Genomic DNA, 17,997 nt, shown 5'->3' on the forward strand with positions numbered 1-17,997 from the left:
TTGGCCTTTGCGGAAAATCCGAACTGAGTCCTTCACAAAGAAATCCACAGTCCAGCAAAATTAAACAACTTAATCAAATAGTTTGCAGGCTTGTATAGGCAACCTGGAGAGACAGGAAAGGTCTATTTTTTCACATCACATTACAGTATGCTCTCATATGGCTGCTAAAAAAGGATTAATACATGTAATTTGCTACAAATTATTAAATAGAGCCATTTTAATGATGAAAATAATTGCTATTACAGGCATAAAAATACCTCCGGATTGTGAGAAATTATTTTCTCTGGATAAAGGATCTATGTTGTAATCAGTGAAGAATAAATAAATAAAGGAATATCTTGATCTGTAACAAGTGTAACAAAATGACAAAGCACCTTCTCTGAGTCTCTGGAGCATAAAAATGAATTCAGGTTTTATTTTCTGCTTGCAAGATGCAGGGCTGCACTGCTCGCCAAGAGGCATAAACATGCAAACATCACATGAACCTCCATGTGTGCACATAATTATTGTTAAGAAACACGCTTTTTGGCAGTTATTTTCAGCTGTGAGACACATAGCATCGCTGAATAATTGAGAAGGTTCGGTCTGGTGCTACTGGAGCTGTTTGGTAATTGGACCTAATTGATGAAAACATTTGCCCCAGCAATCAGTCATCTCTGACTGCATAATCTGATATAATATGCAGCTGGAAAGGGTAGGCCTCTATTGAGTTACCTTCTCTATATGCTCGTCATATACACACACATACTGTCATGACATTTAAATATCAGTTTAAGGTTAATGCGTCTCCCTCCCAGATGGATACAATGCCTTTAACGTCATTCTGGTTGCCGCATGGAGCTCTTACCAGATTTACAATAATAGCTCTTAATACACCAAGCAGTGTTCGAAATATTGTCATGAAATGACAGCAAGTAATGTGTTTCTCTTTTTTATTTAATATCATTATTCATTTGGATTTCTAGCTGCTCTGCCTTCTGGATAAGATGCAGACCCTGTGACTCTGAACAGGTTAAAGAGGTGTAGAAAAACGGATGGATGGATGGATGGCAAAATAAAAAGTAACTAATGTTTCTGCAAACTACATTGTTTACATTTGTATGTGTCATCTGTACAATGGTGCATTAAGGCTGCCAAGCCAGAGAACGTTGTTCGAGACCTTGTTTCAACATTCATACAGCCATACATGAACAATTTTGAGATGTGCTTGTGGCGACAAAACCAGAGTTTTTTTAATGGGACCTCTGTACATATTCCGCCATGTTTGCAGTGACCAAAGCAGGTGTTTTTAAGCTAAAACATAATGTTTTCCTTAACCAAGTGGGTTTTTTGCCTTAACCTAACCAGACCATAAGCGCAGCGTCGTCACAAACTTAAGACTAAAAATGTAACCTTAAAAAAAGTTGAATAAGTAAAGTCTAAGCTCCCAAGTTGATTTGAAAAGACATTATTTACACATTCTACGCACAGTTGAGCATGTACACCCACCTCAGATGGGTTGTGCTAAGGCTTTTAGCTTAACAACTTCAGTGAAAATTTCGACTTAAAAAAGAGTTCTAGTCCATCTTTTCAAATACATTCGGTATCTTGTTGCTTCCGGAGACTTGGATAATACCGGACAAGCCGTCATATCCTTTTTTTCCTTGATTTTTTTTTTACGTTCTAAAACAAGTCCCAAGCTACTTGTTTTGCTGTGAAGCTCTAGAAATGTAATGTGGACTATGAAACTTCACCCGACTTCCCTTCGTCATTTGTGTGTGTGTAGATGATAACTGAATCAACATATCATCATATCAATGTATTTCATCTTCATCTATTTTATCTTTCTCCGGATAAAATGTTGATTGCGCTGAGCTGCTGCTACTGTTGCGTCAAAATTACATTGGAGGGATGAATACAGTATATTTCTTGCCAAGCTGAATTGATGGAGTGGTAGTTTGGTCTGATGATCAGAGTAGTCATGGTTACTATGGTTCCCAAATATTTGAGAATTTTCTCAGGAAATAGTTTACAGAAATATGTTTCGGGGTATTTTAGAGTTAAGTGTTTGGCAGCATGGAGATAAGTGATTTAAATGAAAATATTTTGGGTCTTTGTTTGAAATATGTGTATATAGTTTGGGCTCTAATGTACAGAATATACTGAAGCTCCACAGAGCTTGTCAGAAACATGGGCTGACTCAGACGAAACAGACATAAAAATATTATCTGACAGGGTAGATGATATTTTGTGAGGGTCTGTATCAGTCTTGACTTTGACGGATCTATGTGCCTGTTTTTATCAGGGTCAACGCTGCAACAGATAATTTGGCTTCTAATCTCCCAGTCATCTGTGACATAACAGCACAAACACTAAAATGAGTCTTTTATTTAGTGGGAAATATAGGAAGTTGATTCAATCTGAGCTCCATATGAAGCTTTGCTCCGCCCTTCAGGGATTCTCTGTTGTTGAAATCAAAGGCCTGTTTGAGGACACAATTTATAAATCTTTATGTAGAATAACAGCAAATCATTTCTGCAAGACCAACACTCTGGTAACAGTGGCAGTGCATTATTAGTTTTGCATGAGGTATTGAAGCCGTGATATGTCTGTTGGACCATTTTTATTTGTATGGAAGCAAAAATCACTGTTAATATTTTTATGTTTTTTATTCCTGCTGTGGTGAAAGAAGTTTATGTATAGGATCTCGGCGATTCTTATTCATTGAGATAAAAAATAAAATATCTTTTCATAAATCAGGGTAAATGCATATATGTATGTGAACAGATTTGACTTTTGTGTTTGAATCAGATCAACATAGGAGTGTTTGCATAGACATTGTTAAAAACTGTCAAAGTAAAAGACAACTTTCTGTATGCAATGTTGTGACCCTTTCAATGCCCTACATTCTATAAATAGTGAGTTAAAGTAACTCCCTAATTCACTTTTACCATGTCTTCAATATCTTGTCCATCCCTGCCTTGATGAGAGCTAATATCGAAAAGAAAACTCAGAACAGAGATCTGTTAGTATAGTTTAAAAATACAGATCAGAAATAGAGAAAATGTCAAAATAGAGATTTATCAAGTTCTCTCTTCATCTTTCACCACTCAGTCTTACGCCTTCCTTCTGTATTTTATTAAAATTATCATCAGATTTAATTGCTATTGTATCACCTGCCATTAACAACAGACAACCAGTTTGTCGAAAAAACACCATGTGCTCCACACACACGCAAACACGTGTACATAAGCATACACCCTGCTGTGCTGTGGTAAAGTTAGCACTGACACCTGACAGAACTCCCACAGTGCACCACTACTGTGTGAACAGGCTATAATCAATGCTAACTTATGCTAGGATCAGAGAGAACATCACACTTACACCCCTACATGTCCTAGATTTTTAGCTTAAATAGAAATATGAAAAATCTGCCACTAAGGCGCACAGAGACTGGAGTAAATGTGTCAGACTCATAGTTTTGGTTGTTATATCAATTTAAACATAAAATTCAAAATAGTTAGGTGCTTAATTTACACCATGTGAAAAACAATGAGTTGTCAGAAATATTAAGATATTAAAATTAAATGTTATTACACAGGAATACATAACAGCTTATATCTGTAAGGGGAAAAAAAGCTATTTTTACAAATACTGTATGTACAGAAATGTTAGTTCAGCGCTTGACTTTGAATTCTGATTTGGGATGTAAAGATTTGTTTAGAGTTTAGTCTAACTGTCTTTAACCTGCAAAAGACTCACCACATGTCCAGCCAGTTACAGACAGAGCAGGATTGTCCTCTCACGAAGTCTTGGTTGTTGGTTATTATATTGGAAAACAAGCAGCAGACGATAGGAGGTATCACTAGGAGTACAAAGATAGAGAGACAACTCATAAAAATTACATTTGCATTATTATTTTTTGGGAATTAAATTGTGAACACAAAAGTGACATACACCATTATCTATCAAAATTATCTAATGATATATCATTTTATAAATTTATGGCAAACACGTTAACAGTTTCCTGTTTACTCAAACAGCAGAGGCAGGGCAACATTAGTATTCACTGATGATCATAAATTGTGTTTCCTTTCAGCTGACAAATGTAAATCCAATATTCAATCTCACTTTAGCTCTGTGTTGTTCACCCTGAAGTCTTGAGGGCAATTTTATCTTGGTTCTTACCAGGGCTCTGCAGTATACTATATGATATATATATATATATATATATATATATATATATATATCGTTATCCTGATATGAGACTATACACCATCTTGGATTTTGGATATCGTTATATCGTGACATGGCACAAGTGTTGTGTTTTCCTGGTTTTAAGGTTGAGTTACAATAAAGTGATGTCATTTTCTGAACTTACCAGACTGTTCTACTTGTTTTAATACTTGCCTTTACCAACTTAGTCATTACATCCCCATATTCCTTGATGAGAAATTGTGCTGTGTTAGTATTTTGTGAAAGTACCAATAGTCATCCCGACAATATTGTTGCAACATCAAAATAGAAGTATGGCCTGTTTGGTAAAAAATATTGTGACATTTGATTTTGTTGCCCAGTCCTAGCATTTATGAAGTGCTTTTAAGAAAATTTCAAAATATTGAGGTATATATTATATATCTTGATATGGCCTAAAAATATTATGATATTATTTTAAGGCCATCCCGCCCAGCCCTACTCCTTACTAATAAATGTTGGTTAGAAGCCAAGAGACACATGCCTTAAGGTGAGTGATGAATGAAGGAGTAAAAGAGACATGATAAAGTATTCTTCCTGACTGAACTTTCACTAAGCTTCATCCCTCTCTTGAATGTGAAAAAATGCCCAGAGAATCTTAAAACAAAGTAAAGCCAATACAAACATCTTAAGTTGGCAGGGGACCCAGTTGTCTTGTAAGAAAACTCCACATCACATTAATGCTGTTAGGGAGCTTGCAGTTTTCCAACACTTGGCAATGTCAATTTCACAATCACTGTCGCATGAATAAATTCCTTTTCTTAAGGTCCACAACCTCAAAGACTCTGCACAGTGGGATCACTTTGAGAATGACTGCTATCACTGCACATTCAGAGCTGCCAACTAGACTTGCAAATGTGAGATAGGAGACTCTGCCAAGGATATATCTCTTCCAATTTCCAGAGACTTAAATCATTTTGAGGCACTGGCTGAAAAGGTATTTGATTATTGTTTAATGACAAAGTCAGCTTTTATTAGATTAGTGTTAAGCTCAGTGTGCCTGAATCTGGTGATGGAGGGAGGTTATTTGGGTGCAAAGTATTACTTTGGGACACAATTTGCATAGGTTGATGTACACAAACACACTGTGGAGTACTGGAGTAGAGGGGCAAATTTCTGGAGCTGTTAGTTTTTTATTTCAGTGATTTTGTAAGGCTGCGTACATCAACGCTTTAAGAAATGAAAAAATGGGAAACTAAGACGGAAATACAAAGAGTGCAGACCTCCATGAAACCCATATACCCAGTATACTCTTCTCAAGCTAATCTGCAAGTGCAAACTTCACGGTCAATATTTAGGGCATGAACACAGAGCACGCTGTTATTATTATTATTATTATTATTATTGTTATATTATTATTATTCTCTCAAATGAATCACACTTTTGAGTGGCAAAAAGTGCTAGAAAAGTCATGACACTTTCACACAATGGAAAAATGTGAGTTTTTCCCATGGTTGGTGCGAATTGGCTTGCTACTGCTCCATAAAGATTGACCCTAGATGAAATTTGGTATGTGAATCATATCTATATCTACAAAAAAGCCTCTTAGTGCCATGGTTTCAAATTGAACAGGAAGTCGGCCATTTTGAATTTGGGGCTCATTTTTGACATTTACAGGCGGTCTACTTAAATGAATACCTAGACATCTGACCTGTTCGACTTTTGAAAAGTTTTTTTTCATCGAAAGGTAAGGCCATGAAGGCGTGGCAAATTCAGATGTTTCCCAATGAAAGAGGCAGTTGTTGTACCTCTAGCATGCTTTGTCTAATCTGCCCAAAATGTCTCATGTTGGATTAGAGTCCTGAAGACATTAACATGCCAAAATTCAGTTTTGCTCACAGTGCAACCTAGTGACAGTAAAAAAATGCAATTTTTTAATGCTTTGATTAACTCCTCCTGGCTTGTCCACCCCAGGGGTCAGAAAAGCCTCAATACTTAGATGGTGCCATATTTTGAAGCTTATGAGTCTTCACTGAATGCCTGAATGTTGCCATGACAACACATTATTCGCCATGAAATGCAAGGTGGTGGCGCTTGAGTGTACATTCTCCAGATTTCACGTGTTTGATCAGATTCCCGCCCTTCACACTTCTACATGCCAATTAGAAGTAATAGTGATTGTTCCACCTCCGGGAAAAAGGAAGTCATCCTAAAGTGACAATCATCATTTGATCTACATGAAATTTTCAAGGTGTTGTCTGCCCTTGATATACTTGAATGTGTAAATTAGTGAGTGTTCTCTAACGCCACGTCGTATTCACAGGACGTGACATTGAGCTCCTTTGTGTAATGTCTATCACACATTAAAATGTAAGACTTTGTCAAAAGCTCGATGTTCGGCAGAGAGGCTGCAGCTGCTGCACACCCCGACGGGCGTGGGGATGCAAGGGCCGGTTTAGTGTTTATTCTTGTGAAGCATAACATTTTCCTTTCATATCTATGGTGGAATTTATTGCAGTCAACTAACTTTTGGAATTCAGTAAGTTTAATCAGTTGCATGTTATGTGTGTAAATATGTTTCCGTACACACCTTAGTTTGAGAAAAAGCATTGCTAGAGTAGTGGCGATATGAAATTTCACTGGTTTTCCCACAAAACCAGTGTCCCTGAATGCTCCATAACAACTGCTTTCTGTATAAAGTTTGAGCAGCTGCATGTGTCGGCTACCACAGAGGCTTACCTGTCTGCTCATGTGGATGGGATATGGAGTCATCGTATTTTCTACAATTGGTTGTGTTTTGTCACTATTGAACTTAACTACCCCTTACTGGTTTTTAAAACATATGGCGTTTATTCTGCCATGGTCTATTACTTTAACTCATAGTGTTAACAAAAGCGAAGAAATATTGGGTCGATACCAAAATCTTATAAGTTCTTTCCTGGCCCATGGTTCAACCTTTCACCAAGTTACAAGAAAATAGGGCCCGTAGTTTTACATAGTCCTGCTGACAAACAGACTGCAACAAAAAACACAAACTCCTAGAGGTAATAAATCCATCTATTATAGACCAACACTGGCTGTGCGTTTAAATTAAAGCCAGTAATTACACATTTAAAATTTCACCTTTTTCTTGATTTATACTTTTCAACTGAAACAGTATTGGGCAACCAGTTCCTCAGGATGTAGAGCTTTAAGATAACTGCCCCCTGGTCTGACATCATAACTTCCTTTTTTTAAACTCATTTCATGCTTCAGTACATCTGAAAGTCAACATTAAGTCTTGCCAGCTTGGTTCAAGAAGAGGATAAAGAAAATTTTGCAAAGTGGAAGGCTTTACATAGACAGCATCTCTATCCACCTGCTCTGCTGAATCTGGCCTGGTTCAAACACCTGTTTGAGGGGATAGATTGCAGATTGATAATGAGGAGCAGTGATCTGAAGTTCAGACATGTGATCTTAAAACCGGAAAGTCGCTTGTTCAAATTATGCCCAGTTGGGAGAAGCTGAGTGGGGAAATTGGTCACTTCCTGCACATTTTTGGCAATATCAGTGTGCATTCATGCAAGCCATTTAATCCCCACCTCAGCAGAGCTGCTCAGCAGCCAACAGTTTGAAACTGGTTGTATTGGGCAGCTTCCAGATATGAGAACCTTTGTGCATAAATCTGTCGCTCCCTTGTTGCTTTAAATATGAAGATAAGACAGATTTACTCAGGTAGTATTTTTTGCTCGTTCCAGTGTTAAAGGCTTTCAAAGAGTCACACGAGCACATACTTCTCTCACAGAAGTTCTTGAATTGAGTGGCTGTGCTAGTGAAGCATTTCAGTTAAGTTGTCAGTTCACGCAAAGAGGTTTTCATCTGGGGGAGAAGTTTTCCTACCTAGCAGAAGTTTCTTATTTAACTGTGATAACAATTTGAACCTGAACTTAAATCCTTTGCCTCTCTACTAATTTTTAATTAATGATGCATCCTTGTAGTGGTGGAAGTCAACAGTTTATTGATACTGTACGTAGACTACATATGCTTCATATAAAGAAACCTTAAGAAGAAACTGGCATCATGTATACTGTATGTGCATCCATATGTAAAGACCCAGTTCCACAATAATGATTTAACAGCAGCAGCAGCTTTTTAAAATAGATACGGTGAAGGTTGCCCATCCCCTCAGGTTAGTTTAGCTTAATTTTTCCATTTTCTGTTCTTACGACCTCTCTGGCTCTCTATTTCTGTCACTCACGTGTCGTTTAGGTCACCATTACTTTATCATTAACTGCCTTTTACAATGACAGCGTCCACTAATGTGTGATTTGTAGTGTAACTGCTGAAAAATGAGCTCAGTAGATTCATTGCTGTTATTCCAGTATTCCTGTATTATCCTGGCTGTCTTGTTTATTTCTCTTTTGGCATTGACAGTGTGCCTTCTCAGATTATGTGCTGATTGATGGGACTGTCCCCTCCAGCATGTTTGCCCTCCCTGGACCACTAAAACCAATGTGTCCCTGCATTGCTAGAGGACATTATGGTTCAGATACATACAACTGGTGCCAGGCGTGATGGATCAGAGCGATTTTCTTGTAGTTCAAAACGCTAAAACCATTTCTGAGTCACTGCAGACACATTATGCAAATATTCTTTTTTAACATCCTCAAATTCCCATAACTGCCACCACAATAGACTTCACAGGATATTAATGGGATTTGAAATGTAGAATAGATACATTATGGTCAGACATTTTGATGGCCACTGCTGTGATGGATGTGCATGCATAAAGGTTTGTGAATACGTCCACCTGTCTCACTTCCTTCATAATGGTGGTATTTGTGATTTTATGAGAAATAAGACCAGATTTATTCCTTTTTTGTGTCATCCGAAGTTGTATTTTACCTTTGGTGACTTTCGTCTTTCAAATGACTTCCTGTATGATTTTTCTTTTTGTGTTACAAATTTCGTCTAACCATATTCGTTTAGGCATTTTGAAAAAATCTAATCACCTTGTCTAGTACTTGAAATGTTACATGCAACACAGATAAGTGTGTTCATCAAAACATTTTGACATCAAAGAGTAGGGTAACACTATCATTATGTCATTAAAAGATGGGAAATTAATAGTTAATTACACTTAAGGTTTCACTGTTAACAAATGGGGAATTTTTATTAAGTAATTATTATGTAATATATAACTACAATTAAAATAAAAACAAAAATGTACGGTGAGGGTCGAAACGCAAACAAAATTTCAGAAAGCACAACTGTTTTTTGAAATGCTGTGTTTTATGAATTTTTGTGTTTGAGCCTCACGGCCACCGTAGCAATGCATAGAAAAATGACCAATAAAACAAAGACATACTGTCAGAGCTGCAATAGATCTCTTGAGTCATCACTTAAACCCAAACGGCAATCTTTCCCAAACCCTAACCAACTTTTTTTTGTGGCTAAACACAACCAGATGTTACCCAAAGCTTTGTCACATCATAAAATATATTAAATTTGTACAAAATCCAAAGAAATAACATGCACATATCTTGCAAGAATTTTACAAACGGTTTCTATGTAGTAAAGGTGTGAATCTTCACTGGCCTCATGATTCGATTCGATTATGATTCAGCTGTCAACGACTCGAAATGCAAAACAATTCTCGATGCAGCTCGATGCATCTCAGTGTATGGCATGCTCAATGATCTATATTACTGCACATGGCTACTTTTTCATGATTTAAATTCCCCCTTTATTCTCGATTATGCTCTGCCTCTGTATCAATGCAGAATCATCTACGTCCGCATCGCGATATATCATACAATAGAGAAATTTCCACACCTCTAATATCTAGCATTGACCGTACAACTAGAATAAAAAAGAATGTAAATGAATCCCCCAAAATATCTTTGTCTTTATCTGCCACATACAATAAGTATACAAAATTATCACCTACATCAACGCAGACACACACACACACACACACACACACACACACACATGCACACACATCCTCTGTAATGTCAGTGAGGTGAGAGGGAAGCATCAGAAAAGTTTGCTGCGGTTAAAGTAATTAATACACTGTGTTGCTGGAGTTGCAGAGCTGACCTGAGCAGCTCTGTTATGAATGAGTGTACAGCACCTCTGATGATTGATGTTCCTACCAGACAAATTAATAGAGCTGCTGTTTCCAAACTATAGCCACAGAATCAGGCCACTGATTTGCATGTTGCTCTAAAGGGTAACAGCTAACAATAGCTAATGCGCCCAGGTCCCTTGTGGATTTATAACATAAAAAAAGATACTGGTCTGGCTTTAAACTACAGGGAGAACTAATTAATCTCCCCTTTAAGGATCAGTCTGCTTTGTAATTCTGAATCTAAGAATTTCCCACCTGATGAGCCTCAAGTCAGATGCCATGTCAAAATTAAATATTTTCAAATTTCACTGACAACTCATTGGAGCCCTTAAAAACAGCCTGTATTTCAGTGTCCCTGCCTAGAGATGTTCCGATACCATTTTTTCCCTCCCGATACCGATTCCGATACTTATGCTGTGGGTATCGGCCGATACGAGTACCGATACCGATACCAGTGTGTTATAAAAAATTATATATGTCATGACTATATGCATGACTGTGATATGATCATCATTGTGGTAAGGCCTGGCTCAGGTTAAACCCTTTGTAAAACATGAATGAATACAGCAAATGAAAGCCATTTATTTTTAAAAAGAATAGTATAAAGCCGAATTCAGCACAGAGCAGACAGGAAGTCAGACACGAAATAATAACATGACATCCGGTTAATTTTCAAAATAAAACACTCCGTGTTGATACAAGCACAAAAACCTCAAATAAGAGACAAATACGCGCTCTTCTTCTAATCCTTCAGTCGGGAACACTTCGTGTTGTTGTGTTTATAACACATACATATAACTGCGCTCGTGTGTGATCATGTAATCATCGCGGGAATTCCTCGGTTTCGTAACTCCAGCTGATCGGTGGAGCTGCGCTGTGGCGGACTCAAAACACAGCTGGTGGGGGTTGCCGGACGAGGACGACGGAGCCAAACCGTACCGGAGCCGTAATGCAGCGGACACGTATCCGGTAGAATCTAGGAGCTAACGGAGCTAGGCTAATAAATTACGTGGTATCGGATCGGTGCCTGGACTCCAGTACTCGCCGATACCGATGCCGGCATTTTCGGCAGTATCGGAGGCATTTCCGATACTGGCATCGGAATCGGAACAACTCTATCCCTGCCACAACTTAATGTTTTCATTTTGAGTTTGCATAAAACTCATAAAAATTCTTTACCAGTGTAGAATGTATGGTAGCAAACAAATATGTTTAACAAGAAAATCAAGTTTTCTTATAAAGTAGCAATAAATACATTTTCTTTAAAAAGAAAGAAAAGACACAAAAAATGCAAGATAAATAAAAAGTTTGATGTTGACTCCACGTCTCCAGAGCAGTCACTTCTCGTGGTTGACCATTGCTGAACTCCCATAAAGGCATGTGTGACAAAGAAATGTAAATGATCTGCAAAGACTCAACTCTTTGAAGAAAACCCTTGAGAAATGCACCTTCATCCACAGCTGAAGTAAAACCTTCTACTTTTGAAAACTAAACTTAACAAAAACTGGAGAGAAGCTGGTCATCTCAACTGTTCTCAGGGACATAATGATACTTCTTGACATTGTCTTATTTTTATAAGTTCGTTTTGATTGACATACTGGAACACAAAAGGGATTCTGGTGAGTTTTATCACCTGGTGATGTGTTTTTCTGTCCAGGTTTGGAGGAAGATCTCTGGAGTTTGTGCGAGCAATGATGGCAACAATCAAATGAAAAGACACTGCAGAGACGACCACACTGTTTGATTGACGTGTGACCTTTGAAAAGTGTAATTCTGAAACAGCACAGCAATGTGCATTCAGTACCTAAGATGGAGACACGATTATGTATGTAGCTAATGCTTCTAGAAAAATGATTTAAATATTATTTTCTCTTTGTGTGGTGTCTCTGTACATATCACAGAGGAGTTTCTGTAGTTCTGTGTGAGTTGTGACGGACTAAGCATATTAAGATCTGCTTGTAGTGAGGTGTTCAGACTCGTATCAGGTAGTTCCCTTTGATTTTTTTTTTCTGTTGCTCTGACTGTGCCGACTGTCTGTTTGATGGATTGTCTCTATTCTCTCCTTTAGTTCCTCTGTCTATTCCAGACTGCATACTTCAGAAAATAATTGAAAATGCCTATTCCAGCTGGTGCATGCATGCTGCTTTTTCAACTTTCTTTTAGCGGGGTTTCTTTTCTGTTCCCACTCACCTGCATCTTAGTTTTTCAATCATTTCAGATGCATTTCTGTATAGTGCTTTTATAATATACATAATACTGCAGTCACTTAAATCATTCCTATAATAGCATGAATTGATGTTGAAAAACGACAGCTGTAAATATAACATGGTATATAGAAATCTCCTCCCAGCATTCATTATGCTGAGTGGACGTATTGTAACCGTCTCCACTGCTTTGACCCAGTGCTACCAGATATGAAGTGAGATCCTTTCACTTGTACAGTTTGTGGTTGTTCGCTTGGCTTCAGATAAAGATCATTATTCGTAAGTTTGTACTTATTTAATAAAGGATGGAAAAACAAAGAAGTACATGTCTGTAAACAACAGTCTGATGATTAGACTTAGTTTGCCTTTCATTTCACTTCATTTATTCATCCTGACATTTGGTCTTGTCAGCTGATTACTGCTCTTTTATTTGGCCCTAAGCAAATGTATCCGTCTACTCCACAAAGTGTCACATCACTACAGAAGCTGCAGTATTGTTTTATTAGTTGTACTTTTCTGTGCTTTTTGAAAAATGTACAATACAGTACAGGAAGCTGATAGCCAGACGATTCATTCATTCTTAATCTGCTTAAAAGATCTGATTGGTTAATTTGTTCCTTAACCATCAGTGGGCAAAACACCATACCTTCTGCTCATGAAAATGAAGATATGGGTGGTGATTTACTGATTCAGTCTAGAGCCATGCTAGTAGAAAATCAGAAGTTGAAGGAATAGTTTGACATTTTGGGAAATAGACACAATAGGTGCTCCCATTATTTGTGCTGAGCTAAGCTAACCAGCTGCCTGTAGCCTCCTACGTTCGGTACGGACATGAAAGTGGTTTCAGTTTTCTTGTCTGACTTTCCATCAGAAAGCAAATATTTCCCACAACTAGGGCTGGGTAAATATGATGATTTTACAGTGTGATTGATATTGAAGGTGTCCACAATCTACTTTTCAGATGAATTGTAGAGGTCTTGGTGTTTAATGTCCTCTTACTTCACATGACCTCATTGACTAGCGGATCCTTGCCACATGAATATACCAAGATAGTGATGTAGCTAATGACGTGGCTATGCTAATTAGATAAATAACGTATGTGGATTTTACTGCCATAAATAATGCAATGACAATTATATATCTAGCTGGATATATATGTAGATAAGAGGCTTGTGACAAAAAACTAAACAAAAAACAAACAACAAATGCAATATTGTGATTTAATGGCGTAAATTGATAAATTCATAGGCTATTTCAAGTCTGGCTATAATTTAAATGGCATTTCAAAATTGAGAAAAAGGATGGCAATTTAGTTTGTAGATTTTGATGAGATTAAAACAATGTGAAATTATTAATTTACTTTACTATGAATTATAATCGTCAGCTTCCTAATGCAGCAGAAACACCACAGATGCCTTTTTTTCCCCAGAGAAACAATAAGCAATACTATTAAATTGTGTTTCTGAAAATATTTGATTACAAATGGTCTTGGTTTTTCAGTTGCATTTCTCCTCCCATAGTTAGTCTTTTCCTGTCATTCCATGTGTCTCTTTTTCCTGCTCATTTATTTTGATTTCTAAAAGTTAAATAAAAAACTATGTACCTGTAAGCATTCATATCCCTGCAAACCTCTGTCATCTTATTCTCCTTCTGCCTCATTAATCATTACAGTAATTTCCTGAGGAATCCCTCATATTCTTTTCATTCATCTTTTATATGTCACATGTCAATTCCATCAGTCTTTATCTTTCTCTCCTGCACATTTTCTTATTTTACCGCGTCTCTGGAGTTTTCTCACTGCTTTTCATGTCTTCTAAAAAGTCTGAATTGTTGTATCTCAGAGGCTGATGGTGATTGCCGGTTGTCTTATTTGTTTTTCCGTATCCGTCTCTTTTGAGCAACACATAAAAAAACAAAACAACACATAACAAAAGGTCTATAAACACACTGCTATGACATGTAATTGTGTCCGTATGAGTTGACAGCTGAGGGGCTGCAGAAAGGATCAAAAAGTTGAATGAATACAGATAAAGGCTCACACAACATACTTTATAGAGACACAGAAATAGAACAACATGAGTGGCACATGCTGTGATATGGCATTTACAGCATAACCAGCTATTTACCGCTTTATGCTTCAGTGTTCTTGTACAAAAGTTCAGTTATGCAGAACAGACAGTGTTAGAGAGGAAGATGACTGATATCTCATGTATTGACAAATAGTTCTGTCATGTTCAAACTGTGTTCCTTCATGAGCTTTTGGGTGCTGGTAGTTAGGGTTGGGTATTGTTTTGATATACGGGTGTAATATGATACCTTTTGAACGATACCTTTTTAGTTACTTCACTCTCTCTATAATAACAAAAATGTGAGAAAGTTGTAACACAAGTCACCACATACAGCTGGCATTGTCTCAAAGGAAGAGGCTGTTCAAAGACTAAGAAGCAGCTGGAGAAACTGTTTTTACCCTGTACACTGTACTCAACCTGAATAGCTGGACTAAAATGGTGGAAACTGATGGAATATCAGCATTGGACTATAAAACATATACTGTACATAATTTTCAAAGAAACATTAACAACCAACAGTAGAGGGCAGCAGTATGCCGTTGCATTACGTTGTATGTTGTGTTGTTGTCACTCCCAAATTGCTTTGTTACTGAAATGTTACCCCATAATTAGTATGCAATTCATGTTCCAGTGGTTTCATACTAACATGAAACTAGAAAAACTAGAAAAACACATACTGTTTGTGCTTTTACTAAAGAGCATGTAAGTAAGGAATTTTGGAGTTTTGGCCAGCGCTAGTAAAAATGCATAGATAATTTCAATCAAGACATTGAAAAAAGCCCAGTTATCCTCAACAACAACTTATTCAACAAGCTAATTAATGACATAAAGGTGTAATGACATAAAACGTTAACTCTCCATGAATGAACGCAGCGCTTGATGCAGGTGCGCTAAAATCCGCTGTAGCTACTGCAACACAGTACATAGACATCTTTGACACAATATCAACACACGCATGTTCATTGATCCATTCATCCATCCGCTTCTGCAAAAAGACTTAAACCAAAACTGGGTTTTAGACTTAAATTCTGTCCATATCTTACAAATTTACCCTTTAAATTGATTCATTGTATTTCCAGTAGTACAAAATTATTTTCTCCAGTTTCACCTTGTGAAGCCGGCTCACTCTTGGATTCCTGTATATGTCCTTGGGGATTTTAAAATTCTCTGTTGGACAACTGTTTTTGAGGACAGTCATGAAACTCTGATTCATATTATGTTAATAAAAGATTTGAAGCCAACAGAAAGATCCAGGTTTTCAGTTTTACATCCTCCCAGTTACTAGATGCACTAAAAATATATCTTTTTAGCAACATTTTCACTTCACACTTTCTTCCACTGTCTCTTCTTCTTTTTCTTACACACAACCTCAGATGTTGACACATACTTTTTAATGCAGTTTCTCTTATACTTTGTCATACTACTGTAGCAATTATAGAATGCAAACGTCTTTCAAGGAGTGATCAACGGTTTAATTGAATGGCTCCAGTGTTGTCCTTGAGACCCTTTAATACTTAAAATAAATTTAATTCTAAATGCAGATAATGATGTTGTTCAACCCGGTTTTATTGTGTCCTTTGTTACTTAGTCAATGCTCCTTGCGATATTTTATTTTGACAGTTAATAAAAATGGTTATTCTGCTGTTTTGAGTATTTAGATGTTAACATTTTTCACATTATGGATCCCTAAAGAACTGCTTTATTGAACCAGCTGAAAAACAGCACATACAGCTGTGAAAGCTAATTCAATCATGCTTCAGCAACTCCAGTGTTTTTACTAATAAGTGGAGGAGAATAAGGATGAATGATTTTTTTTCTTCTCTGGACTTAGCAGCTCTTAAGTGATGTGTGATTGATTGCAGGAGAGAAGTGAGATCAAGTTGTGTAAACTGGCAGGGAATCATGTAAAGATCATCACATTACAGCAATGCACAAACTTTCAGCACGCTGCAATTACCTCTCCAGCAGCGAGAGGTAATTGGCATCTTTGCTGTATTTGGAACATCATTGCAGAGTTGTTATGGAGGGCTGTGTGGGAGCCTGCTGATAATTTCAATTTGCCCTTTCAAACCTTGGAAAAGATGCCATCTAGTGAAGTGTGATACTACCGGGCTTCTTCCCGTCTTTGATGTGGACAAATACAAACATTGTTTCAAACATGTAACTTTGCTGGGTGCCAGCTTTTTATTGAACAAGCTGATCAATAATTTCTTTGGACCAGAAAGGAGATTATGAAATCTGCTTTTCAGAAAAAAACAAACTTTTGTGCTTTTCAGAATTTGATATTTTTATAATTTTAATAATTTGATGTATAGAAGATTGGTTATCAGGGATATTGCAGGTGGATTTAAATTTAAATCCATAAATCCCCTTGCTCTTGATAAAGCTCAATAGAGAGATTTTCTAATAGTTAATTGCTCATGTGTAGGGTCCTTCCCTTGGACAGACGAAAAAACCAAAAGGTGCTCGCATAGGTTATCAAAAATGCCTGTGCAGCTCACCCAAGTAGCTGAAAACACTGTACTGCAGTTCCTCACACTTGGTTCTGGAAAGGCAAAAAAATGTATTCAATACAATTATACCAACATTTTTCATACCAAGTATTGTTACTAGATCCCTTGTTTGTCAACTGCAAAATCTTATGTTTAGCCCACTTCTTCACAGTTCCTGAAATAATCATATTTAGCAAAATGTTGACAGCAACCGCACAATGGAGACAAACCTGGCTGGGTTAGCACACTTAAACTGCTAAGAAGCAGACAAGATGAGGCTTTTTTATGCTTTTAAGTAGAATGAAGAGACAGCTTCAATATAGGTATTTACTGTTGTTACTGAATTCACGCGCTGAAAACCCAAAGGCATCTCACTCACTGTATTGTTAAATTTGCCTGTGAGGAGCAAAGACATCCTCGAAAAAAAGGCTTGTCATCTGTCTTCATTCATCCTGCTCTGACTCATGTTAGTGCTCAATTATCTCTTCACAGTTTGTCTTCATTCTACTGGAGGAGATTTAAAGGATGGGTGGAGAGAGGAAAAATGGATGAGAGAGAGTCTGATCTTGACCGAGGGATGTAAATAAGAAACAGAGTAGAAAGAAGTGGTTATGGATTTACTGAGGGAGTAAAAGTGAGGAGTGTGGGCGGAGAAAAGTGGGATGAACAAGGTATTGACTACTACAAAATAGTTGTTTACTGGACTACTTTTAGAGAGTGAGTACTGTCTTTATGTCTTTTGAATTAAATGACAAAATACATTCAGAAGTGTTCAGAAACATTTTCTAAACTGACGCCACAAAGCTTCAGGGTAACCCAATCCGTCAGTGCCTACCAAAACCATTACAAATCACTTTTGATGTGTCACTGCTCTGGTTGAGGTTTGGTCAGAGACAAAGGTTCAGGGAAATATTGTAGTTTGGGTGAACATTATTACCCTTTTTAGG

The 17,997-nt window shown here is 37.2% G+C and overlaps 1 protein-coding gene and 1 long non-coding RNA gene across 3 annotated transcripts in view; both read left to right on the forward strand.

The window, feature by feature from the left end:
- The window catches only part of LOC311271832, a 50,204-nt gene extending 36,133 nt beyond the window's left edge, over positions 1-14,071 (forward strand). The window contains exon 4 of one of the 2 annotated variants that reach the window (XR_014624484.1): positions 11,943-14,071. This is a non-coding gene — a long non-coding RNA (uncharacterized lncRNA). The remainder of the gene's footprint in view (positions 1-11,942) is intronic. The other variant, XR_014624485.1, reaches the window with a different exon arrangement.
- Positions 1-17,997, forward strand: part of LOC311271816 (exostosin-1) — a 288,114-nt gene that overhangs the window by 91,634 nt on the left and 178,483 nt on the right. The window lies entirely within an intron of this gene.

This window comes from Pagrus pagrus (assembly GCF_965226575.1).
Source record: "Pagrus pagrus genome assembly, chromosome: 16".
Taxonomy (NCBI): Eukaryota; Metazoa; Chordata; class Actinopteri; order Spariformes; family Sparidae; genus Pagrus; species Pagrus pagrus.